This window comes from Arvicanthis niloticus, chromosome 9 (assembly GCF_011762505.2).
Source record: "Arvicanthis niloticus isolate mArvNil1 chromosome 9, mArvNil1.pat.X, whole genome shotgun sequence".
Classification (NCBI taxonomy): domain Eukaryota; kingdom Metazoa; phylum Chordata; class Mammalia; order Rodentia; family Muridae; genus Arvicanthis; species Arvicanthis niloticus.
This window is the reverse complement of record NC_047666.1, coordinates 74436900-74463159: the sequence shown is the minus strand read 5'-3', so window position 1 is coordinate 74463159 and position 26260 is coordinate 74436900. Positions and strand designations below refer to the sequence as shown.

The window sequence follows — 26260 nt, the reverse complement described above, 5'->3', positions numbered from 1 at the left end:
GGCAGAGGGGACAGGGGAGAGCTAGTGACCAGGTAGATTTACAAAAGGGTACAAACCACCATCACGTCACACTTGATCACAGCTGGAAGGCTGAGCAGTGATTTTGTCGCTTGAAAACCTGCCTCTTGTTTCCATCATGCTATGAGGATAACTTTCTGTGTCTGTCTGTGATGTGTCTGTCAAGAAAACATTGTGCTGTGTCTATTTGTGTATTTTCAACATTTGTCTACATCTGGAGAAATCCAGGTTTTGCAAAAAGCCTCCCCCTCCCCCTTTTAAAAAACACTTTTTGGTTTTGATTTGTTTTTGCTTTTTGAGACAGACTCTGATATATCACAGCTTGGCCTCAAATTCACTTTGTAGCCAAAGGTGGCCAGGAATTCTTCATCTTCCTTCCTCTGCCTCCCATGTACTGGGGTTATAGGTGTGTACCACCGACCATTCTTACAAACCAGGATTTACTCAGGATTTTCCTCTGGAACTTAGGCACTGCTGAGCTCTGTTGAGTTTGTATTACCTCATCCAGGGATCTGTTTATAAGACTTTCTGCCTGACAGCTACAGGTACTGACTCTGATCTCCCCACAGAAGAGGAGGGAAATCCAGATTCCTCCCCGATTGAGAGCCTCTGTTCCTGTTGTCCTTGTTTATAAACTGTTCTGCTTTGTCTTTGTTCTTCAGAACATAACTTCCTACAAAAGATGTTCCCAAGCCGTCTTGCTTCTACAGTCCTTTAATTTATTTTGGGAAATAACCAGATAACAACTCCCTCCAGAGCCTTCCTAACTGTACAAGAGATGGCAGTTTGCTTCCCGAGGCCAGCTTGCTTGTCTACTTGGGTTTTACTGCCAGATTCTCAGTAGCTACTGTGCTAAAGTCACTTCTGCTGTCTCCTCTTCTTGCCCTTCCTCTTCCTCCTCTCTCTTTTTCTCCTCCTCCTTCTTGAGAGACAGAGTCTGACCAGGTAGTTCCTTGGATGATCTCACATTTCTGGAAATCTTTTTGTCTTAGTCTCCAAAGTGCTGTGACTACAGGCGTTTGTCACAATGTTAAGAGAAAATTTCTTCACCTTTCTTTATTTGACGGTATGATCTCTCTGTGTGTGTTCTTGTGTTTGTGTGTATTTGCATGTGTGCACATGCCCTTGGCCTGAAGAGTGTGCCAGAGTGATTATGAGCTGCTGGGTATGGGGGCTGAGCTAACCTTGGGTCTCCTGGAAGAGAAGAAAGCTCTCTTACCACTGGGCCACCTCGGTAGTCTTGCCTTACATCTAAGCATGATTTTGTTAGACTGATGTTACAGTTACTGTTTATATTGTCCACTGTGCACATGCTGCTTGTATGCTTCTGTGTCTCTCTTTATCTGTGTTTTTGGTTAGCTTAAAGGATAGACCCCACATCTCTTTGTTGAAGCAGACATCCCACTCATAGGAAAATCTCAACAAATGCCTAGGATGCCTGTGTAATAAATATACAATAATCCGCCTTAATTAAGGGAGCTGGGTATTTACTCACCTATCTCCTGTCCTTGGAAAGTGTTGAATCAAGGCTGCTGCCAGGAGAACTTTTCAGAGCTGATGAACAAAGCCAGGGCTTCGTAGCGTGTGAATCACTGTGTGAGCAAAGGTGATCACAGTGCAGTCCTATTTGATAAGGCTAAATACATGAGAATTAATAATAATCCAAATGTGAGGATCGAGATGTATCTCAGTGGGCAGCATGGCAATCCCTCAAAACACACACACACATGTACACACAAATACATACATGTGCATACATGTATACACATACATGCACATATTCATGCATATATATACACACACACCCATACATACATGCACACACATGCACACATACACACACTAATGCACACATGCACACATGCACACACACATGTACACATGAACACACACACACACACACAATGCATCCACTCATGCATGATGCACTCACAAATAATAGAAAGGAAGGTGCTTCTACACTCCAAGACTTGTGTCCACACATGAACAGCTTTTCTTGAGCCCTCTGAGAATGTAGATTTATTCTTCCCTCATACAATGTATCCTGACTGTACCCTTCTCACCCTCCGTCCCTTCTATTACCCGCTACCACCCTTCTTCAGCCCCAAAGCAATTGCTCCCATTTCCCTTCAGAAAAGAACAGGCCTCTCAGGGATAGCAACAGAACACTACACAGTAAGTTCTAGTAAATCTAGGTACAGACTCTCATATCAAGGCTGGATGAGACAACCCAGCAGGAGGAAAAGGGTCCCAAGAGCAGTCCAAAGAGCCGGAGACAGCCCCATCCCCACCATAAGGAGGCCCACACCCAGCTTCCCAACCATACATAATACATATGCACAGGATTTAGCCCAGACCCATGCAGGTTCATGGCTGCCATGTAGGTCTCTGGGAGCCCCTATGAGCCCTGCTTAGTTGATTCTGTGGGCCTGAGTTCTCCTGGTGTCCTTGACCCCTGTGGCTCAGACAGGCTCCATAGATGAACAGAAGCTGGCTTAAATATTCAGCAGACGAGACCTGTCACCTTACGTTCATTTATTAGCACAGATCCGAGGACGGTACTAGCCTGCTGGAATGAAGAAGAATATTTGCCCGGAAGTAAACAAAGTAAATTTTCAAAGCCTGTCTCCTGAGAGAACACTGGGTTGTGGGTTGTCATCTGTGGATGGTGAGATTTACTTCACTGTTATGGTGACAGTGACTGAGGGTGAGCTGGAGAGCAGTTTATTTTCATGCCAGTCTAAGCCCCTGGAGACAGGAACTTAGAAGATTGATAGGTTTTTAAAAATAAAGCAATCTGCATTCTTTCAGATGCTGCGCTCTCTATAAACACGGCACCTTGCAAAGCAGAGTGTTGCCAAGAGAGTTGTGTGGGTGCTGAGCGTGCATGCACACACACACACACACACACACACATGCGTGTGGAACAGAAGAAAAAGATTCTTTAAAATCTACAGAGTGGCCATTTCATGAGTACCCACACACGCAGTAGGCAACCACATTACAAAATAGAACGATCATTGACTTAGATTAATGCTGGTATTATTTAAAGACACAGACAACTTTGACAGAGCTTGTTTTTTCTTACTTAATCTTTAAGACTCTAAATCTTAAATGATATTAAATGGTAACATCAATGAAAAGAAATGTTTCGGTGGCGTTTAAAAATTACTGTCAGACTGTTGAAAATTCGTAAGCTTGAGGATTGACTGACTAATTCATGAACAATATTTTTGATTTTAAGTTATAAAACATTTATGTGATGTCAGCAAAAACTAGAATACTCACAGGTAAGCAGAAATAAACGACAGTGTGGGTGAAGAGATGACGGCTCAGTGGTTAGGAGCACTGACGACTCTTCCACAGAACGTGGCTTTCTTTCCTAGCATACACATGGCAGCTCCCAAGCATCTGTAATGCCAGTGCAAGGGATTGTGTCACTCTTTTCTGGTCCCCTCAGGTACTGCACACATATAGTAAACATACATGCAGGCAAAACACTGACTTATGTAAAATAAAAATAAATAAATCTTTGAAAAAAATAAAGACAGTAACTGTCAGCGATGGAGAAATGATGGATGTTTTAGTGTAGTTTACTTTAAAGCTTTATTTTATGTTTCTAGTAGAAATTAATGTGGAAACCTGCTTGGGATGCAGAGGTGGAGAGGTTGACATGTAAGACGCTGTCTACTAAAGATGCCCCGATTTGAGAGGTCATTCAAAGGGCAGTTTGGGGTTTTCTTTTCTCTTGGATTTATCTGTTTTAATGTATGCATATGAATGTGGACACAGAGCTTGTGCCTGGCGCCTGACGAGGCCAGAACTGGGTTAGAGTCTGAGAAGTGCCCAAGGATGGAGAATTGGAGTTAGTTCTAGGCAAAGTTGGTACTGCACTCAAGGAGGCTGAGCCAGGACAAAGTGAGGAAGAGAACGTGAGAAGAGTTAGCAGCCTGGGGAAAGCTTTTGATTCTGCAGTAGGTCTCTCTCTCTCTCTCTCTCTCTCTCTCTCTCTCTCTCTCTCTCTCTCTCTCTCTCTCTGTGTGTGTGTGTGTGTGTGTGTGTGTGTGTGTGTGTTTGTGGTACTAAGCCTAGATGCCAGGGCCTTGTTCATGTTCGGCAGATGTTTTTACCATAGAATGTACTCTTCCTGCATAGTAAGAAGCTAGTGTGACCACCGTGTCTACTGTCACTCTCAGGTGAAGAGGACTTGCAGTTTCTATTGCCTCATTTGATCCTGAGTACCACCCAGGTTGAGGAGGGGGAGATACTGAGGTGTGTGATCTTTGTCACCCGACCATGAATTATGCAGGTAGCCAGGCATTGTGTGCCGCTTCTCACCATGTTCCACTCAGTCTCTGCAGAAGATACAGTTGTTACAACCAAGTAGCCTAGTGAGGTAGTGCGAACGACAGGTAACAGCTGTGGGATTTGAACCTGTCTTTGCTCATGAACCTGAGTTCTTTACAGCTCCATTTCAGTGCCTACTTTAATGATTATTGTGACATTACATTACACTAAATTACAGAGCCAGGTTTAGGTTCCAAGCCCATGGCTTTTGATAATATGAAACCACCACCTGATAAAGAAGGCTATTGAATATGTTTTCTACATCCCCCACCCTGCCCCATCAGACACTCAAAGGAATTGGGTAATGTTATTAGAATGCTGAGTACAAGAGAATTACCACATAAACATGCGAACTTGAGTTTGAATCCCAGCATCCACGTTTTAGGCAGGTAATCTACGTGTGCCTGGAAGTAAAGATAGAAGGACCCCGAGGCTCCCTGGCCAGTTACAGTAGCTGAATCAGTGAGCTCCAGTTTCAGTTAGAGGCCCTACCTTTTAGAACTCTTAGAAGTATGGAGAAGGGCACCTGACATTGACCCATGCGGCTGCCTTAGACATGCACACACATGAACACACACACACACACACACACACTCACTCATCATGAAAACAAGAAGAATCACCATAAAGTCTTGGGTCTGTAAGGTAGCCAAGGTCAGCAGCTGGGTGGAAGTATCACCATTTTATCTACCCCCAAACATAAACTTGAAAGCAACATTTAATATTTTGCTAGTCGGTGGTAAGCCTTCATTATGTTAACTTCCAGCCAAAGACTGTAACCACGTTCTGCTGCCTGCACAAATCTGGTGGTGTGGTATCCAGAAAAGTCAGGCCACCTATCAACTCGCCTGTGTCCTGTCTTCTTTCAGGTGGCAGGCCCTTTGCACCGCTGACTTCACCTCTCCAATTGAAGGCCTCTCTGACTGTTTACTTATACACAAGCTTCAGGGGCCATTTGATGTGCAGATCTAATGACAGGTCTATTTTCAAAGGACAGCCTGAGTCCTACCATCCCAGCATCTATTGATAAAGCTTGTTCTAGACTGTTAATCTGAAAGCAGCCAGTTCATTCTGTTTATTGCAGTGCCACCTGATTTAATCTTTCAGGGCCATGAACATGGTGTTTGCTTGTTAAAAAGACTATATCAACAAAATGTATTTTGTAGGACTTCAGTTGGTCTGTGGTTTGAAATTAAGCTTGGGCATTTTGCCTTTTTTTTCCCTCTCTCTCTCTCTTTCTTTCTTTCTTTTTTTTTTTTTGTCGTCTTCACAGGCCCCTTGTGTGCTTGCCAACTGGCCCTCTCCTCTTCCTTCCTCCCCCACTTCCGCCCCAGTGCTATATAGGATGTGATTGTAGACAAAAGAGTGTGAAGCTAATGTAATATCTTTCTGCACGGATAAGAGTTGTGTATGAGATGTCTGCACTCTTCATAGACTGTGGTTGAGGACGTCAGAATACTTAGGATTTTAATGAGCAAAAGTGGAAGCATCTCTCATTCCTTAACAGACTTTATCATTTTGCTGAAAGGATACATTAAAAACCATCATTTTCAACGTGGTTTAACATGGCGTGTTCTGTCGGTTCTCTTGATGTGCATTCTCTTAGCCAGCTGCAGGGATGCGACTGTCCTCCGTGTCCAGGGAACTGAGGAGCATTTAAAGGAAAAGTTAACAGGCAGGGAAAGCACGATGCTGTGTCCCCAAAGCTTTCATTTCCTTCCTCTCAGAAAGCCTTTCTATGTGGCCTGTTTTATCAGAGTCTGTTTAAATGGAAATTCTCAAAGGGAGTGGGAAGGCCTGTGGAAGGGTTATTGGACCCTTTGAGAGGTTGAATTTATACAAGCCATCCTTATGGCTTTTCTCTGTCAGCAATGGGTTCTCTGACTATTTGGTTATTTCATTTTTCCCCCTTGGAAATTACAAGGTTTTTTTTTTTTTTTTTTTTAAATTGAAAAGAGTAAAATCAACTAATGATTGAATTTTATCACAAAATTTAATGGAGTAGATTTTCTTCTTAAATTGGAATTGGGAACATTTCCTAGAGTGTTATATCCCGATGAGTTTTACCAACCAGTCTCTTGTTTTAGGAGAGGGCACCCCTATTTCCACAAGGTTGCACATTGCTGATGTAAATGCTGCCCTGCTTGGTGCTGAGGCCTCTACGTTCTGACCTGTCATATTCATGGAACACAGAGAGGGCCAAGGCATCATTTTCCTCCTCTATTTTCCCTGCTTGCAAGAGTTGCTGGGTTTCTGGTTAAAATTTCCCAATGACATTGTCTTAGTTAGGGTTTTACTGCTGTGAACAGATACCATGACCAAGGCAACTCTTCTGAGGACAACATTTCATTGGGTCTGGCTTACAGGTTCAGAGGTTCAGTCCATTATCATCAAGGTGGGAGCATGGCAGTATCCAGGCAGGCATGATGCAGGAGGAGCTGAGAATTCTTTTTTTTTAATTTATTTTTTATTGGATATTTTATTTACATTTCAGATGCCATCCCTTTTCCCCGTTTTCCCTCCCTAGAAAATCCCTATCCCATGCCCCCTTCTCTTTTTTGCTTTTATATATATATATTTTAATGTTAATCAAAGACTTTATAAGTTTGGTAATGCTCAATATCCATCAGAAGTGTAACCCAATACCCAACCTAGATATATCAACTATCTTTGACTGGCAGAGACATGTGAACATCTGCCTCCATGTTCCCCCCTTGCTCCCTCCCCCTTTCCTCTCTCATCACCTAGCTCCTCCTCTCCTTCTCTTCCTCTTCTCCTTACTCCTCCTCTTCCTCTCTATACTCCTCCCACCTTAGCTCCTCCTACATATCACCCTTCCTGTTAAAATAAAATTTCTCTCAAAATACAATTAGAGCATAACTATACCAATTTGTGTCAGTAAGGTACAAGATAGACCTAATACCCAGTCCGTCATTTTGTTGACTAATCAAAACCTCTGTCATCTCTCCTAACTAAAAGACTTAGTTCTGAACCTGGCTTTTTTCTTGGCTTTAGAATGAATGTCAGCTAAAAACCATCCTCTCAAATGTTTTCTCTCAATGTAAATAGCAAGGATTGACTATGAGACTATAAGTCTTCAACCCCATCTGATATCCAGAATGACTGAGTTAACTGAAATTATGGGAAGCACAAAGCATAGTTTCTAAAACTTAGCCAATTTATAGAGACAGCTGAACACCTGGACAGTTCCTATACTACAAAATGTTGGAGCATCCAATCTTCAGCCTTCTAGCCCAGAATTATCTGACAGACCTAGTGATACAGAATTATTAAGGGCTGATTACTCTGTCTTGGCAGATATAATCGGTTGACTATTCTGCAAGTGTATCCTTTTCTGGACAGTAATTTGTCTGTAGATGGAAAGAGGCAATTCTTGCCCAGTATCTGTCTCACCACAACTGGAATAACTCCAAAGATGGAGCTGAGAGTTCTACATCTTCATCTGAAGGCTGCTAGCAAAATACTGACCTCCAGGCAGCAAGGGTGAGGGTCTTAAAACCCACACCCACAGTGACACACCTACTCCAAAGGGCCACACCTCCAAATAGTGCCACTTCCTGGGCCAAGCATATTCAAACTATGACAGAGATCTTATCTTGTTGGAACTTTACCATGGTTGCAAGGCTGAAGGTGACTTTAAAATCCTTAAGTATTTTTACCCTGTATTTCCTGGTATATCTTCTTAAACCTGGCCAGTGGAAGGCAAAGTCACTGTTGAGTTCACTTACATAACTAACGTTCTCTCCTATAACTAACTGCGGTTCAACTTCTTCAATGTTTTCATAACTCTTTGGTGTCATGCTTCTATAGACAAAGATTCAGTTATGACTCCACTCTTATAATGTGTGGATTGCTGACGGAGTATGAATATTAATATGTATAAACATACCCATAGCTCTTTATCCAGGTTCTAGGACCACACCCTAGCTCCAGAACCATTGTGACTTGCCTCTTCTTTTTATGTGAACATATTGGCTCTTCTTCTCATTTGTTTGCCATACATGTTTGTCCCTTTTCATGTCTGTTGTGTATTCCCAGTTAGAAATTGTAGGTTGCATTGGATATCTATTTGTCTTCAGATAAGTGACATCTGATTGGTCATTCTGCTCAGTTACTGTCTTACATTTTTACTCCCGTCAAAAAGGGTTTTGATATATGAAGAGAATTTGAACGTTTTTTTAAAATGATATTTTAATTTATTTTTTGTGTGCATATTACATGTGTGTATGTATGTGCTTGCCTGTGTGTCATGGCCTATAAGGAGAGCTCAGGGGACCTCTTTCAGAAGTTAGTTTTCTCTTTCTACCATGTAAGTTCTGGGGAGTCAAAATAAGGTGGTCAGATTTGGCAGCAAGCTCTTTACACTGGGCTACCCACAGACCCTGTAGGTTGGTTTCGAGGAGACAAGGTGTTTAGAACATGTGAGGGGAAGACATGGGGAGAGATGTGATTAACTAGGACCAAATCCCAGGAATGGAAAGGGAGGCTGTATTTACATCCTGAAGGGCAGGTGGTGACATCATCTACCCATCCTGCTTGACCGTCTTGCCATCCGTTGTAACTGGCCTCCTGTCATTTGGGATCTGAGGGTCTCAGTTGTCAGTTCTGTAGCTTGTCTTGTGTGCCTCTATAATACAATTGCAGAGGAGGAACTAGGCATGGTTACTAGTAAGGGTGTGTGTAGTCATAGGACTTTCTAGAAGGAAGAGAACCGGCAGTAGCCAAGCCCATGCCATTCCAAGTACATGATATGGCACAGGATGACTTCTGCTCAACACTTTTGTTCTAGAAAGGTGAGGGAGTCATCAATACCCATGTACCTTAGATTTGCCCATGACATTAGCCATCTGTGTACACAAAGGCGAGCTTACAATGGTCCCAGCCTCTGCGGTTTTTACTAGTGTTCTGGACAATGACAGCTATATACTGCTCTCATCCACTGTACTGACACATCACTGACTACTTCCTGTTGACTCAGAGCAGAAAGTGTACCAGCGTTTTAACACATTACCAACAGTGGATTGATCATATGTTATTATTAGAAATCTGCTCATTTGTAGTTGGAAACATTTCTTTAACTGTCATTATTTTTTATTTTTAAATGTATATATTTCTGCATCTTTGTGTATGTGCATTTGTCTGTGGGTTCCTATGAAGACCAGAATAAGGTGTCAGATCCACTGGAGTGGGAGTTACTCCTTGAAATGTGGATTCTGGAAACTGAACTCAGGGCCTCTGTAAAAGCAGCAAACGCTCTTAACCACTGAGCCTCTTAACCCCTAGTCCCATTTCTGTTTGGCATTTGACAAATGGAAGGGCCCGAGAGACGGTATCATGAAAATGTGGGATTGGAATTGGGTTTGCATATCAGATCTTAAGTACCTTGATACTCCGGGATGTTGGGCTGGGGTGCTTGCTGCTGTTGTACTGGTCCTGAGGACATTGTTCATTTTGGAGTTCATGTGTTATTGCCTTTGACGTTGTTCTCAGCAAAGAGACAGAGCTAGTGCTTTCTGTTTTCCCCCACATCTGCTTTTGAAATGGAGATGAATGTGTGGGATGTTTATCCAGAAGGGCCCTTGGGATCAAGCCTATGGCAAAGAAAAGTAGTACTGAGCAGAGGACACAATTAAACTACCCTGTAGTAGTTGCCACATCTGACCCAGGTGTGGATCTACAGAGCCAGGATGGCTCTCTGCCATTGTCCTCATTAAGGAGAAGGGACCATGTCTTCATATTCCACATGACAACCTGTCTTGATGGCTGATAAGCCATCCCTGGGAAGGAAAGAGGACATAATGTCGGGGTGAAGAGGGGTGTGTGCTGCTTCAAGCAAGGCTATTAGCTGCAGGCTGTGTGCAGGCAGCATACGGCATCTGGGGGAATGAATTCTGTCCTGAGTGGGAACCTTAGAGGCTTGTCTGCTTCCACTCCTTCTTTTTCTTTTTGCAAGAACAGTGAAAAAAACCTGGCCTTGGGCTGAGCCTCAGCTTCTAAGAATGAGATAACAGAGCCGAGCAGACAGGAGCTGGAAGCTGGTGGAAGGAAACTGTGGTGGGGGGCAGGTCATCCAACCAGCTCAACTATGGCTTTGATAGCTGCTTTCAACTTTCTGTCTGCAGAAATGCAAATTTGTGTCACATAGACCTGATAAAACTGGGTGCTTAGTGAAGCAAAATGTTCTGTTCTTTATGCAAACAAATCCTGCTCTGCAAATAAACCTTATTTTTTTTCAGTTTTTTTTATACGTACCTATTTTCTATTCTTTATATTTTTCTTCTTCCCTATCTTTAGTAAATTATTCTTTTGTCAAATCTTCATATTTTTTTTAAAAAAAAAAAAAAATCAGGTGAGGGCCAGAGCGATGGCTCAGACGTTAAGAGCACTGGCTGCTCCTCCAGAGGATCCGACACCCAGTTGGCAGCTCATGGCTACCTGTTAGTCCAGTTCTAGAGGGGTCTCCATTTCTTGTCATGGGGAGTCTTGACTTAATAGTTTTTTTTTTAATCTCATATCCGTACGGTTTCCACTTTAAAACACTTGTACCACAAGTTCTCTTCCTTTTCCCTTAATATTCTCAGAGACAAGCACCCATAAAACATTACCAGGACAGGGGAGGACTTTCTTTTTCTGTCTTCTCAGCACAGTTTGACTGTGAACACAGCACCTCAAAATGACTCTTGTCCGATGGATTGTATTAGCACCAACTTTGTAGCTCATGTGCCATCCAAATCTATTGATTTATTTACTAATTATTTTTATTTTCTGCACATATGTATGTATGTGCCGGGGTAGCTGTGTACATCTCTCTGTGTGGAAGCTATAGGTAACCTAGGGTGATGCTCCTGGGTTGAGATTCACTGTATTTTCTGAGGCAGTTGGACCTAGCTGATTTGGATAGGGTGACTCTTGACCCCCCAAGGATGCACCTGTTCAGTTGCCCCATACTGGGGTTACAGGTATATATTCTCATACCTGTCTTTCAAAACAAACATAAAAGGTTTATTTATTTATGCATTTATTTTTATGTGTATGAGTTTGACCTGCACAGACGTCTGTGCACCACATGCATACCTGGTGCCCTCAGAGGCCAGAAGAGGGCAGTGGGTCACCTAGAACTGCAGTTACAGATGGTTACGAACCAGCATCTTGTTGCTGGGAACCAGAATTGGGTCCTCTATTAAAAAAAATAGCCAGTGTTCTTAATTACGGAGCCATCTATCCAGCTCCTGCCTGGCTTTTAAAATGTTGATTTGGGGGGCTTAACTAAAGTCTACATGCTTGCCTATCGAGGACTTTATTTACTGAAGCATCTCCCTACCCTGTGGGGCACCAGGGCTACTGTGTGCAGTACAATAGTCTGTGTTCTGTTTGGAAAGAAAGGCCAGAAATCCTGTATCATCTTAGTACCTTGAATAAGTGTTTTCTTCTGATCCAGTTTGTTTCAGGAGACATGGTACCCATTTGAATGTAGATTTGAGTTGTATATGTTCTTATATGTTGTCTCTCACATGAGTCCTTAAATGGCCCAAACTGTGGCTCCACACCACCACAGCTGACCGTTTTTTTTTTGCTCTGTGTGCACTGCTTTGGCCACTAGATCTCGTTTTGATTTGGCACCAGATGATTTTCTTCATCGTACGAAAAGCTGCATGCTTACTTTAAAGGAAACATTTTATTTTTAGTGACGTGTTTGTGAGCGTGGGTTTACGCATGTGAATATAGTACCTGAGGATCCCAGAAGAGGATGTCAGGTCCCCTGGAGCTGGGGTTACAAAGCAGCTGTGAGCCTCAGGATTTGGGTGCTCAGAACTGCATCCAGGTCTTCCGAAAGAGCAGGAAGAACTCTTAGCCATCAGTCCAGTCTCCAGCCACCCTGTAACTTATCACACCTGCATTTATTTTTTTCATGTTTCTGGTGCAAAGCCTTTTTCATTACCTCATCTAACCACCATATTGCTACACGCCCCCCTTGGTTACTCATTGATACCCAGTTCCTTAGACTTTACCTCTTTAGCAAAAAAGTGTCCATAGTAACCACATCTAGCATTTAAGCTAGCACCCAGACCAAGTTCTCCATCAATGCTTCCCATTGTTATTTGCCTCTCTGTTAGTCTCCCCACCTTGGGCAAGGGCTTTACCTTCTCTGTGGGGATTATTTCCTCATTAAAAAGAGGAGGAAGTCTTAGCTAAGGCCTGAGAGAGTCCAAAGGAGAGACTTTGTTGAGTATAGCAGAACACTGTACTGAAGCAGAGTCCCTCCCTCTCTGTATGAACCAAAGGTCACTGGACACATCCGTGAGCAGGGAGCGATGCCCTCTCAGTCTTGCCTTGACAGTTGCTTGGAGGAGCTTTACCTGAGCAGTACAAGAGGGTAAGTTGGAGTTTGTGGCTATTTTCTTTGCTAAGGAGGCCTCTCAAAGGTGTAATTATGACAGAAGATGTTTGTAGACCTTGAAAGGTAGTATTATTTTTAGGCAAAGTAGGCCCTTCAACATTTTTTTTTTAAATCCCTTTTGACATTCCTAGTGGCTTCTAAACCTGGTAAAATCATGGGATACTTTAGTGTCCACAGCCTCCTGACCTCTCCCTCCCTGTTTCCTTGCTTGGGGATTTAAAGGTCTTTCTTCTTAAGAGTCTGGTGCTTAGGAGAGTAATCTCCCTGTTCGTCTTTTAGCTAAGAAAGGATCGGAGGACTATTCATAGTTGTGAGGCTATAGATATAAAATGAATCTTATATGCAAAACACTTTGATTATGCTATAAATATTAACTGCTTTGAATTGTTTGCACAGTGTTAGTTGTACTATGAAAATTTGTTTATTACTCAAATTTAACCTTCAAAGGTTATTGTTGGCTCGGAGCCCACAGGCTGAACCTGGCCAAACTTCTCACAAACATTTTACTTGGGGCTGAAACTGTAGTTGGATCTGTGTATTTAAAGTTTTTGTTTTTTAAATCCATGTGTATTAATGGAACTTGTAAATATTTAAATAGTCAATTAGTGGAAGTTGTAAAAGGAACAACTATTTTTAAAATATCTAAGTTTATAATTTTGGTCTTTTAGTATTAAATTTGAGTTTAGAGACAAGCAAAGACTATCAATGTGTAGAGGTCTCTATAGACCTTTTATTTTTTGAGGTTGGATTATCACAATTAATCAGATTAATTGTCACAATTAATCTGATTGGAAATGAAACTTTTGCTTCTTGCCCTGTTACCAGAATTTAACTACAAAGCTAGGATTGTATGTAAGAGTAATGATAGGGTAGGTACTATGTAAGACCGAACAGGAGCCCCAATAATCCAGACAGAGGGCAAAAGTCAGTATCTGCCTGACTCACTCTTCTGGAGTGGGGCTGTTCATTCTTCAATTTAAGTCATGATGTGTGTGTGTGTGTGTGTGTGTGTGTGTGTGTGTGTGTGTGTGTATGTGTGAGTATATGTGTGTGTCTGTTATATGTACACAGTGAGTCTGTGTGTGTGAAGAAATGAATGTACATATATATGGATGCAAATGAAGGCCAGAGATTTCTATCAGGTGTCTTTTCAGTCTTATCTTCTGGAGTAGCATATCTCACTGACTCTGGGATGCACGGATTCTTCTAGACTGGCTAGCCAGTCTGGTCTAGAGATCTGTCTGTCTCTGCCTTTTAAGCCCCGGGATTACGGGTGCACACTGCTGCCTCTGGCCTCTTACAGAGATGTTAGGTGTGGAACTCAGGTCTTCATGCTTGCTTTGGTAAGTTCTTTTTCCATTGGGTCATGCTCCCATCACCTGAGTGGTACTCTTTTGAACAACATTCTCATGTATGTTGATTTTCCTGTAAAGTGTCTGTTGTGTATGTGCCATGAAGAAGGTTGGCATCCCAGGCTTTTCTCACATGACCTTCAAGCAACACATAAGGCTTTTAGGAGCAGAAGGAGCTGAAGTTCGTGGAGATGTTTATGGTCTGGCTTATTTTTATCTCGGTTATAAACTTTTGTCCAAATTCCAAGGCAAGATGTCAGTGTTGTGTGGACTTTAAACTCCACGTATTCTCTGAGAAAGGAATGTAAAACATTTTGTTCTTTGACCCGGCCTTCTCACTTGGAGGAAGATATGTGTATATGTTGTACCTGGGATTGTTTAAACAGAAGTTTCTGTTTTTCAGTAGGTTAATCTGGAAACTGTTTTTTTTTTTTCTATTTTTTTCTCTCTCTCATTTTCAATTTAGCTAACATAAATTGTGTATCAGAAGAACTATCCAGATACATGGCTCATCTGTTTAGTCTCCTTTGTAGTTAAACAGTTCTGAAATAAATTGTATAGAGACATCTCCTCTTACTTACTTTGTCTCTCTACTCATTCCTCATGTCAGTGTGAAGTTTCATAAAGAGTTTGGGCCACCTTAGAGTACAGTGAGAAAGGACTTTATATAATGTCATCTGAGCTGAATAAAAAGACTATGTAGGGTTATAATAAAGCAGATCGTGAAAGTCAGACAATGCAGGGTATCGTTTCCTATCTTGGTTTTTTGAGGCAGGCTCTCTCGCTGGCCTGGGACTTATAGATTTGGCTAGGCTAGCTGACCAGTGAGCTCCTGGGATCTGCCTGGCTCACTTCTTGGTTCTGGGATTACAGGCTCTCACTGTCACACTGACATACATCTCTTGAATGTACATCTGAGGGGTGACGTAGGTCCTAATGCTTTGACAAGCACTTGACTTGCCGAACCTCCATTGTAAGTTCCTGTGATTTTTTTTTTTTAATGAAAATTTCTAATTTAGTTGAATGACTAAATAGTTATAAAATCATGTAGAAAGGTTTAATGTTACTGATTTTAATCATGTGTGTGTGTGTGTGTGTGTGTGCCTGTGTGTGGTTTTGTGCATATTACTGGCGTAGGGTCTCCCGGAACTGGAGTTATAGGCAGTTGTGAGTTGGTTGTGGGTGCCGGGAACCAAGCGTTGGTCCTCTGAAGGAGCAGTATGTAATATTGATCACTGAGCCATCTTTCCAGATCTTCCTCTCCCTAGTCTCCCCCCATCCCTTTAGAGTTTAGCTGTATATATATCCTGTGTATATGTGCACGGTTCTGTGTGTGTGTGTTCACACACATGCCATTTTGCTTTGCTCTTGTGAGTATGTTTAAATTGTTTAATTGAACAAGACTTTAAGGATTGACCTTTAAGATGCATGCATATAGAATTCTGTATTCAGAATGTATTAACTGATTTAGAAATTTGATCAGACCTACCTTGTGGTAGTTTTTAATTACAATATTCTAACTGTCAGAGTGATTTGTAAGTTAATGTTGTTCTGCAATTAGTGGTATTCGATTAAAGAGGATGGCACATGAGTTTCTTTCATTTGCTCTCTGTTACGCATCAGCGTTGGTTTATGAAGGCTTTGGTTTAAGAGCATGGCTGCACATTTTCTTAGTTATGAAAAGTATATTATGGGGTGCTTGGGAAGATAGCTCAGTTGGTAAAGTGCTTGCCTAACAAGCATGTTTTGAGTTAGGAATTCTCCAATCCACAGACAAAACTGGCCATGGGAACATGAGCCTTCAATTCTGGCACTGGATGGGAGGCAGAGACAGGAGGATCTCAGAAGCTAGCCTGGCCTGCCTGGTGATATGACAGGCCAATGAGAGATCCTGTCTCAAACAACAGGTGGAGGGTACGAGGACCACTGGAGACTGTTCTTTGTTCTCCCCATGTGTGCATAGACATACACGGACACAGATACATTGTGCCACACTCATACAGACATGCGAATAGACACACAGGGACACAGATGACACAAATACATTGTGTCACATCTTTAGGTGTAATTCATAATAACATAAACTTTGCTAAAGATTCTGTCTAAATAATTTGAAGTCCTATCTTTTGTATTTGTTACTTACTGCCATTGCCATCTTAAAAAAAAAAAAAATCTTTCCACAGGCAACACCCTTCTAGTTCACATAGTTGACAATTTTATATAATTTGCCAGGTCACATAGAATAGGATGCATTGGACCAAGTAGTGATCATGAGTATTGATCTGCAGTGATCAACATGAAGCCCCGGCTTGGAGTGGGAGAGCTGTCCCACCACTCCCTCTTGCCACTCCCAAGACTCAGAGTGTGTGCTCTTCAGTAACTCGGAGCCCTGCTTCCTTCTGCCCATCCTCAGTTGACCCTGAAGCTCAGGCTGAATGCTGTCTTTGGGTTTCCTGGTGGCCGCTGTGCGAAGGGCATCAGCTGCTACGCTATCTGTCCTTTGCGATCACGTGTTTCCTTGGCCTTTATCATATCTCCCATGCCCTGTCTCATTTTTCTCACTCAAAGGCTGTCATTCATAACCGTCATTCAGCTTTTTCTTCAGGTCTGCTGACCATCATGGTTGGATTTCTCTTGGTCCTACCTCCCACGATTGCATATACTGTTTTGTGCTGTTGCGTTTTCTTCCTGTGCCTTGCGTTTTCTTCATTTATTTTCATGTATGTTCATGTATGTTCATGTATGCTCATGTGTGCTCTCATATGTGGCTCCTTCCATCTTGACTGACTTTCAACAGCTCACTCTCTGTTGCGATGATGGGTTGGTTGTAGGTGGTTTGCTCTGGTTCCTCCTGGGTTGCCTTACGGTACATAGATACTAGTGGAGCACTGCTCAGAATGATGTGTCTGTGAGTCACTGCATAGCACGCATTCTGCTCGTCTACCACGGTGGATATTTGAGGATTCATCCAAAGAAATGCCGAGTGGCTCTCTGAGTTACGGCTGAAGCAACCAAAGCTGCAGTTGAGGGTCTTCAGGTCTTGTTGCATGGTGCTTCAGGCCTCTTTCCAGATAAAGACCAGGCAGAGAGGAATTGGAAGTCACTCTGGCTCTGTAAGCACCGGTCACGGCTCTGACTTACAGTACATTTCCATGAATCCATAGTAGACAGAAATGTAGTTACACTAGAATGCTGGTTTGGGGAAAAGGGGCTTGTCCTCACATGATTGGCATTGTGGATTTGTTGCTGTAACAAAATACCAAGAGATACAACTTGAGGAAGAAAGGCTCGTTTGGGCTCATAGTTTGAGAAGAGCACAGCATGTGGGTGGAGAGAGGCTCTGTCTGTGGCAGCAGGGATAATTGACTTGACCAAGGTCCATAACTCATAAAGGACAGGGCTGGTCCTGAGTCAGGAGGTGTCTGTACTGAGATGTCCGTGGGCCCTCAGGGTGCTGTGTGGATTACATACCAATAACCTCTGCATTATCATATTCTGTACACTGTGTGGCTTATACATTAATAAGTTCTCCGTTGCCATACCTCGTGTCCTTGGTGACATCACTGACCTCATCAATCAGAGCAAGAACTAAGACTGCTCCTGACACCCAGTCTTCAGTTTTCCCAGAGGCTTATAAGCAAAAAGTCAAAACATTTTTTTTTTTTTTAATTTAGAGTTGGGAAGTGGCAGTGAATGAAACTTTAGGCAAGAAAAAGTGATTGTGTTGGGTTGTAGAGGTGGGAGGGGGTGGATTTACAAGCCTGCAGGAGAGCAACTTCCCTCCCGCTGAGCAGAAAGCCTGACTGGATGATCATACCCACTGTTGATGTAAGACTGTGATGGGGGACCCACTGCCCCTCACCTAAGCTGTCTGTGCTGTAAGTCTGGATTAGTATCAGACCCAGAAGATCTGAGGGGAAAGCAGGAAGCTGTGGATGATGTGGCAGGACCATCCAGGGCTTTGTCATGTGTCACACAATTATGCTCCCAGAAGGTTGTGGTGGGGCTGAATGGTCCTGTCATCGAGTCCCAGTATAGCCTGGAGCTTGTGCTGTGGTGACAGTGGTGTGAGCAAGCCTGACACACTGCCAGTCATATAAAAATACGGGACAGCTAGGCGGGTGGTGTTCTCCCATAATTCGATGAGGGAGAGGCAGGAGGATTGCCAAAGATCTGAAGCCAGCCTGGGCTACATAGCCAGACTCTGTCTCAAAAAAATAAAAACGAGAACAAATAAATAGTACTGTGTAGGTGATGGGATACAAAGCAGGGTGACTGTTATCAGATGATTATTTACTGCATTCTGTATCTGTATTGACCTCTCAGTTTACCGTGGAGGGCACACATTCTCTTTATGTGTGTATAAAAAGTGTGAACAGTCAGGCAGCCTCAGGCAGGTCCACAGGAACGACCTAGATGAAGGCTCTGCCCTCATGGGGCAGATAGTTCCATTCCTGTTGCTGTCCATCAAGACATTTGAGGGGACAAGATGAAAAGGACAGAGAGAAGGAAGTGCTGTTGGAACTTTACCCCTCCCCCAGTGGTTTTAATAAAGAAGATATTCAAAAATTGAAAAAAAAAAAACCCTTAGGTAAAGCTTATAGCATATGGCTGCAAAGAAACATTTTTATCAAGCTGTACAATGTTTTAGGGTAAATGTTAGTACAAAAGAGTGAGGGAAAACCTAAAAGGTTTGTGAAATAGAAAGTTACAGAGACTAGTTTAATTTATTATTAAAGAAAATTTTTGTTTGTTTGGTTGGTTGGTTTTGGTTTTTTGTTGTTGTGTTGTTTTGTTTTTATGGTTGGAGAGATGACCCAGCAACTAAGACCTTTCACTGATCTTACAGAAGACCTGGTCTGTTCGGGTCACAGATGATGAGCAACCCTCTGTAGCTCCAGTTCCAGGGCCCTGATGCTTCTCTCTGCTGACCTCCAGGGGCACTGCACACATGTGGTTCATGTATATACGTGCAGACACTCACTCACCTACCCAATGCATGAATGAATGAATGAATGAATGAATGAATGCCGGGCAGCATAGTATGGTGTTTGGGCGCATGTGTTACCACACCTTGGTATGTTTTCCTTTAACTTATTATTTGTTTTGTTATACATTTTAGGTAGGTTATTAACTATCAACTACTCTTGAGGAGACCAGAGTTCGAGTCCCAGCACCCACATGGCAGCTAACCACACCCTGTAACTCTAGTTCTAGGGACCTGACACCCTCTTCTGGTCTCTGTATGTTCCAGACACACACACTGTAGACAGATTCACATGCAGGCAATCACCCATGCATATAAAATAAATTTAAAAGAATAAACTAAAAAAATATTCCAGTCCAATCAAAAATAATAAGGTACATGTTTATTTTTGAAAAGCAGACATTAAAAATAATACCATTTACCTCTAAAGTGTAAGAAGACGGTTATACGTTGCTTAAAAGGAGAGACTCCAGTCAGGGAGGAGCTTTGGAAGGAGGGCCTTTTAAGCTGAGACTCAGGAATTAGGGAGGCAGAGCTGAAGTGGGTGACTGTTCTAGGCAGGGCAGATAGTTCTCCAGGAAACCAGGTGTGGCTAAGGAGATACTACAACGACCGTCATTGTGCCCCTCACGTCATAGGACAGGAGTTCTGCTTGTGTTTTTACTGTACGTCCACTGTTGGAAATACAGTCTCCTGAGTGAACTTCCATCAAGGCTTATCGAAAGGACAGGAGTAAGTGGGCATTTTCTGGGGGATTCCTGGTGTAACCCTGAATACAGGGCTTGATTTGAGAATACCTGCTCCCCTTCTTGGAAGCCAGACTCGTTCTTTTACCTGAGATGACAGCTTCAGGTACGTAGGGTGCTTACAATAAACCTCTTAAACCTTCGCTGCTTTTTTAAGTGTCTTGGGTGGAGTTTGACCTGGAGACGGGAGGCTTAGAAAAGTCAGGAAGCCAAATGCAGAATGATCTGGGTTGCTCTGGATCTGCCCCCCCCCCCCCCATGGAACTGAAGTCAGTATTATTACATTGTCAGGAACAAATCAGAGACAGGATGAGTGTGGCCACTCTGTTCATTAACCAGCTGCTGGGAGTTGGGGGGGGGGGGGTGGCTATCACTAGAACACATCACCCTGGGCCCCCTGGCTGCTCCCTGACAGCCAGACAGCAACCAGCAATGGTGAGCCTGGTTAGAGATATGTAAAGCTAAAATGGAGCTGTCAGGACTGCTGCTCTTTTCAAAAACAAGTGGGAGCCGAGTTAGGATGATTTCATCACCATCCCATCTGGAGGCCTGGGCTCTCCAAGGATTTTATCAAGAAAGACAAGAGGGTTGGGTGTGTCCCAAATCCGTGCAGTAAGGTTGAGCAGCCATGAGAAGGACTAGTTTAGAAGACAGTTACTACGAAATAGAGGTTAAATGTGGATTGACAAAATTAAGGAAAAAGAAATAGGAGTTAATTTAGAAGAAAAGGCAAACCAATTTGAGACAAAAGGAAAGAAAATATATTTTCGATGTCCTCAGTGTTTCTTTTATTCAGTTACTTTAGTTTGTTTTTGTTTTTATTTGTTTTTTGTTTGCTTACTTGCTTTTTGGGTTTTGTTTTTTTTTTTTCTCTTTTTTTTGAGACAGGGTTGAACTATGTTGTACTTCAAGCTAGACTTAAACTCACTATGAGTCTTAGGCTGGCCTCAAACTAGAGCAGTCCTCCTGCCTCAGCCTTCTGAGTGCTGGGATTACAGGTATGCGCTGCCATACATGGTGTGTCACTGTTGTTCTTGTGTATATGTGATAGGAATTTGTTTGTGTGCACATGTGTGTGCATGCATATGGACCACAGAAGGCAGGCAGTCTCTGAATTAGGGTCTCACTGATCTCAGAGCTTATCTCTGGTCAGGCTACATGGCCAGTGAACTCAGGAACTCACCTGCCTCTACACATGCACCAGTGGAGCGACAGTCACACACAGCCACACCCAGCTCTTACATGGGTGCTGGGGATCTGAACTCACATCCTCATGCTTGTATAGCAAGTACTTAACTGGCTTGCCTCGTCTCCCAGTCTCTGTCACCAGATTCTTAAAGGGTGGCTAAGAATCAGTTTGTTGCTATGGAAACAGCATAGGGATGCTTTAGTTGATTTTGCATTTTAAAATAATGCATAGGGTGGAACGTAGATGCTCTTACCAAAATGAAAGAATGGGAAAAAATTATCTCAAAATTAGTGAACTCTGAGCATTGGAAACAATTCCCCCACACACACTCTAGAAAATACCCCCATGGATATTTTCTTAAACTCTAATTTTATAAATAGATAATTGTCATTGGACTTAACATTTCCAAAGATGTTCCCTAGATGCTCTACAAGAACCCTCATGATCCGTCATTAGGTGTTCCCATTCTTCTCTCTGTACCAGTCGCTGTTGCAGCCACACTGAATAAATGTTTGGGACATGCCTGGGATGCCCCGGGACTGCCCACATCCACGCCAGTGGGCCTGCTGCTATGCCTTCCAACACTTGCTTCCTCTGAGATACTGCTCTGATAGCTGCTTCTGGGAAGACCTTTCCATAGATTGTTGCTGGTATTACAGTGACAGCATTACTAATCTGTGTTCCACTAACCTGTTGGCATGTATGCTTTGCTGTCCCGAATGTTCCTGCAGGCAGCGAATAAATCGTGTTTGCTCTGTGTGCCTTCATGCAGGGCACGTCTCGTAGGCCATACGTTTCCCTTAAATGGGGTGGTTCCGGGCCACATAGTATGTTTCCCCTCTAGAAAATAATCATCCCATGTATAAGCTGCTATTTCTTTCACATTTTCAGCAGGATTTAGCTGCTGGGTGTAGTTGAGAATATGAAACAGGCATTTTTTCCTCTTTTTCAGTAGCTCACTACTGCATCTATGGGAAGCATATTTCTTCTGTTTCTGGGGACACTGGCTCCATAGGCATTGGGGCCCCTAGAGTCCTCCTATTCTGGTGGAGTTATCTGATAATTCTTACTTACATGTTTATTGCATAATACATTATTGCTCTCATGAGCATTTATGGTTTTATAGCAGTTTCTGGGAGAGCACAAATGTTTAACTTGAAAGAATGGATTCATTTCCGTAAGTACATTTGCATCCACTGTGCAGCTTGGGTAATTGATATGTTTTAAGGAAACAGGGGTGACACTCTGTTGGCCCTAGAAGCACACCAGGCATGCTGGCTGCCAAGTGTGTACATTTACATATTTAGTACCTCCGACTGGGAAGGCGTTTTTTTTTTCTTAGTCTACCTCCGTGAGGGCTCCACTGTGGATAAATTCGTGCCTATTACACTACCCGCTCCACATTAATCTGAAGGTCACCGTGCCGTGGCGTATTACGGTGCCATGGCATATTTTACGGTGCACGTATTATTCTGTCCCACATCCTTGGAAGTTCTCACTTCTTTGATACTAGAAACACATAATCATATAATACTTAAGCTAATTCCCGAGGACTTTTTACAGATAGAGCAGGCTTCTCGGCTGCTGACTTGTGTGTAAGAGGATAGTCTTCTTGCTGAAAGTGAAATTCTAGAGGACTCAGATGTCTGAACTCTTTCCAGAGTGGATTACTCAAGAGGAAACAAACAGCACGATCCTGTATAATTGCTTGTTATTCTGAAGACGGAAGTGTTATGTGTATTTTTCTTCCCCAAGGGCCCTGTGGAGGACAGGATCCTGCTCGTGTTTTTTAATAGATCTGTGTGATATTGCCAATATATGGAACTCACAAACAAGTGAGGCTGCTATCCATTTGGCTGAACAATGAAATACTCCAGAAGGACTCAATTCCCACTGACAGGAAAGTCGCTCAGGGATTGTTATACAAATGTCTGAAAGAGACAAGTGGATCTAGGCTTGTCTGTTTGTGTGGGGGGGGGCGGGGGTGTGGGTATGTGTGTCTGTGTGGGGGGTTGTGGGTGTCTGTGTGTGTGTGTCTGTGTGTCTCTGTGTGTCTGTCTGTGTGTGTGTGTGTGTGTCTGTGTGTGATGGGAGAGGAAACATGCTCTTAACATCTTACCTATTCTAAAATGAGAGGCTCATAGACCAGGACAGACTTGGCGGCTCAGGACTTGGAGGGTTGCATTTATTTGCTTGTGTTGAAATCTTCAACCGTGTTTAACCTGAGTGATGGTGGATCAGGTATTTCTTTACCATGTGCCTCAGTTTCCTGTAAATAGAGATAATGGCACATGCCTCTTTAAAGGTTTTGTGATTATCAACCATACTGAAACATGCAAAGATTTCCTTGCAATGTTTGGTATACCTGTGGATTTTCATACATGTCTTTTGTTGTTTCTGTAAATGGCTCTTAAAGTGTTGGTGTTACACGGTTGATTCAGAGAGGCGAAAATGCGTGCTTAGAAAATAAAGCCAAATGTTTTGGGGTCTGAGGAGATAGCTCATTTGGCCAAGTTCTTGCAGAGATCTCAAGCTGATGCCAAGAACCCATGTTAAAACAGACTGAGCGCTCGAGGTGCATGCTTGGAATCCCTGCTAGGGTCAGGTGGATCCCTCAAGCTTATTGGCTGGTCAGTTCAGACTACTTAATGAACTCCAGGCCTGTTGAAAACCTGTTTTCCCTTCACACAGACAGAGACACAGACTGACAGACAGACGTGCATGCGCAAACACACACACACACACACACACACACACACACCTAGATAAACATATACCTTCCCCAACAAAAGAGTTAAATTTTTTGGAGCCAAAAGCATTTTTCGTTTTGGTGGTAAAAGCTGTATGAGTTTTTCTTTATCCATGAGAAATTACGTTGTAGAGAGGGAAGCATGCGAGGGCCCGCCGGTGTGCTGTCAATAGTATCTCTTGGCCTTATGTGTTTGACTGAGCGTCTTTACCCTTGGAACCAGGTATTGCCTGTGTATGGAATGTTCTCTGCTTTGAGCGCTAGCTTTGGGGAGTTCACGTGGTTTGGGCCGTTTTGTGTTAGGTTCTATGTTGTCTAATCAGAACTGGATAGGGATGGTGCTGGTGTGCAGATTTCCTTCCAAGAAAAACACTGGGTGTTTCAGGAAGTGGGCGAGTGAGTCAGCGGACAGCACTTTTCCTCTGAGTCAGTCTTGGACTTGCTGGAAACAGGCTTGACTTTCACCCAGAGTTCTGCTTTTCCAATTGAATGTTCCATCAGGGTTGACCTCGTACAGCGCTGACAGCAAGCTTTGTTAGTGTGTGCGCTCACGGAGTGTCTTAGTGAGTGTGGCCCAGTGATTTTTTTTTTTTTTTTTTTTTTAAATCTCAATTTAATTGTATACCCCTTAAACAAGTTTCTCCTCCATGATACTTTTGCTTCAAGAAGGGGAGATGTGAATCAGCTACTAGTGTAAAATTTGGAGGAAAATTGGTAGTATCATTTATTTTGGTCACACACACACACACACACACACACACACAATCCCGTGTACCTTTAACACTCAGACAGCATGGGGTTTATTTTTCAAAAGACTGTGTGTACTAGTCTACCACATTCTAGAGTTGTGTAGACAATAAGAGAGTCACAGAGAGTGGTTCTTCACTGCAACATTTAAAAACACTAACTTTGGGCTAGAGAGATGGCTCAGCCGTTAAAGGCAAGGCTCACAAATATAAAAACGCTAACTTCATGCTGTATGGTTACTGAATGAGAAAACACGGTATGCTCCAAGGTATGGCTGAGGAGAAGGTTTTATTGTAGATCTGAAGAACAGTTAGATGTCCTTACTATCCTTAGGGAATTCTTTAGAAGAGAGATGGAGGCAGGTGGAGAGATGGCTCAGCGGTTGATAAGCAGTTCTTTCACTTCAGTGAGTTTGGTCTCCAGCACCCACACTGGGCAGCTTACAACTGCCTGTAACTCTGGCTCTAGAAGATACAAAGCTCTCTGGAACAAGCCATGTAGACCAGGCTGATCCTGAGCTCAGACAGACCTACCTGCCTCTGCCTCCCAAGTGCTAGGTTCAAAGGTGTGCTCCAGCAAGCCTGGCTCTGGTCTCCCAGCTCTGTCCCAGGAAAGAGCAATAGAGCCAGGTTTCTGTTCTAAGTGTAAAGCTGTAATTTGAGCCCTTGTAAGGTCTGCAAAGCTCACCAGGTAGGCTTGGGGTTTTATAGGTAATGATGTGCCTGTTCTTTTCATGTACACTAGTAGACGGATAATTTTTCTTAGTTTTAAAATCTCTAACACTTTTGCTTGGGTTAGCTGGAGGCATTGGTTTTTCTTTCTGGTGCACAGTCACTGTAGGCCATCCTCCTGGCTACCCCTCCCCCTCATTTCCTCCTAGGCAGGGACTCTGCTGGCTGCTGGTGTCCCTGGGCTTCTCTGAGGTTTCAACAGTTTCTTCTGAGATTAAGCACCATTCTTATAAACCATGTCCCTTGTATCTTATAAAAATCCGAACGCTGGATTGTTTCCTAGAAAAATTTCCACTTTATCATCCTGGAATGGAATGGCTCAGCCCTTGGCAGAGCATTGAGTTCTCAGCTAAGGACTTAAGAATGGTGCTATGTGATTCTCAGGTCTCCCAAGGAGTGAGGGTTTTTACAAAACAAAAGACAGACTCTCCAACAGCCACAGGCATTGTGTTACTGTCAAGCTTTGTGGAGATCCAAGGGAAGAACGGTCTTTCAGTGCTTTCCCCTCACTCCGAGTGGACATACATACACACCTTCTCCACCATGCTTTCCCTGCTCTCTACTGGCAGGTAGTCTGTGCAGGTGAACTGTGGCTTTTGCTAGATCTAAGGAAGTGTACGGCTGCACAGCACCCTTACAGAGGAGGCCCCAGCATCCAGTTTGAACAGTACTAACTGGAAACCTGTGAGTGTATGTGACAGCATCTAAGAGCAGAGACAGGAACACACTGAAAAAACAGCTTTAGTGTTGGCTTTCTTCTTTCACATTCTTCCTAACCCCAGTGCACCTCCACATCACACGGGGGTCTGAAATGTCCCCTGTAAAGAACCAACACATCCTCACATTCAGGGTCCTGTCAGGATGACACATGACACCAGACAGTGAGGAGAGCTGGAGAGGATATAATTGCAGGGGTGTGTTAGTTACTCCTGAGCCTTGGAGATTGGGATAGCCCACTGAAACTACTTACAGGAT

General features: G+C 43.1%; 1 protein-coding gene across 3 annotated transcripts in view; it reads left to right on the top strand.

Annotated features, from left to right (window-relative positions):
• Eps8 (EGFR pathway substrate 8, signaling adaptor) overlaps positions 1 to 26260 on the top strand; it is a 162005-nt gene that overhangs the window by 64432 nt on the left and 71313 nt on the right. Inside the window, exon 1 of one of the 3 annotated variants that reach the window (XM_034511971.2) lies at positions 12620 to 12760. The exons of the other annotated variants lie outside the window; for them this stretch is intronic. The gene's annotated coding sequence lies outside the window, so the exon portion shown is untranslated. Of the gene's footprint in view, positions 1 to 12619; positions 12761 to 26260 lie in introns of those variants that run through there. 3 annotated transcript variants of the gene reach the window in all.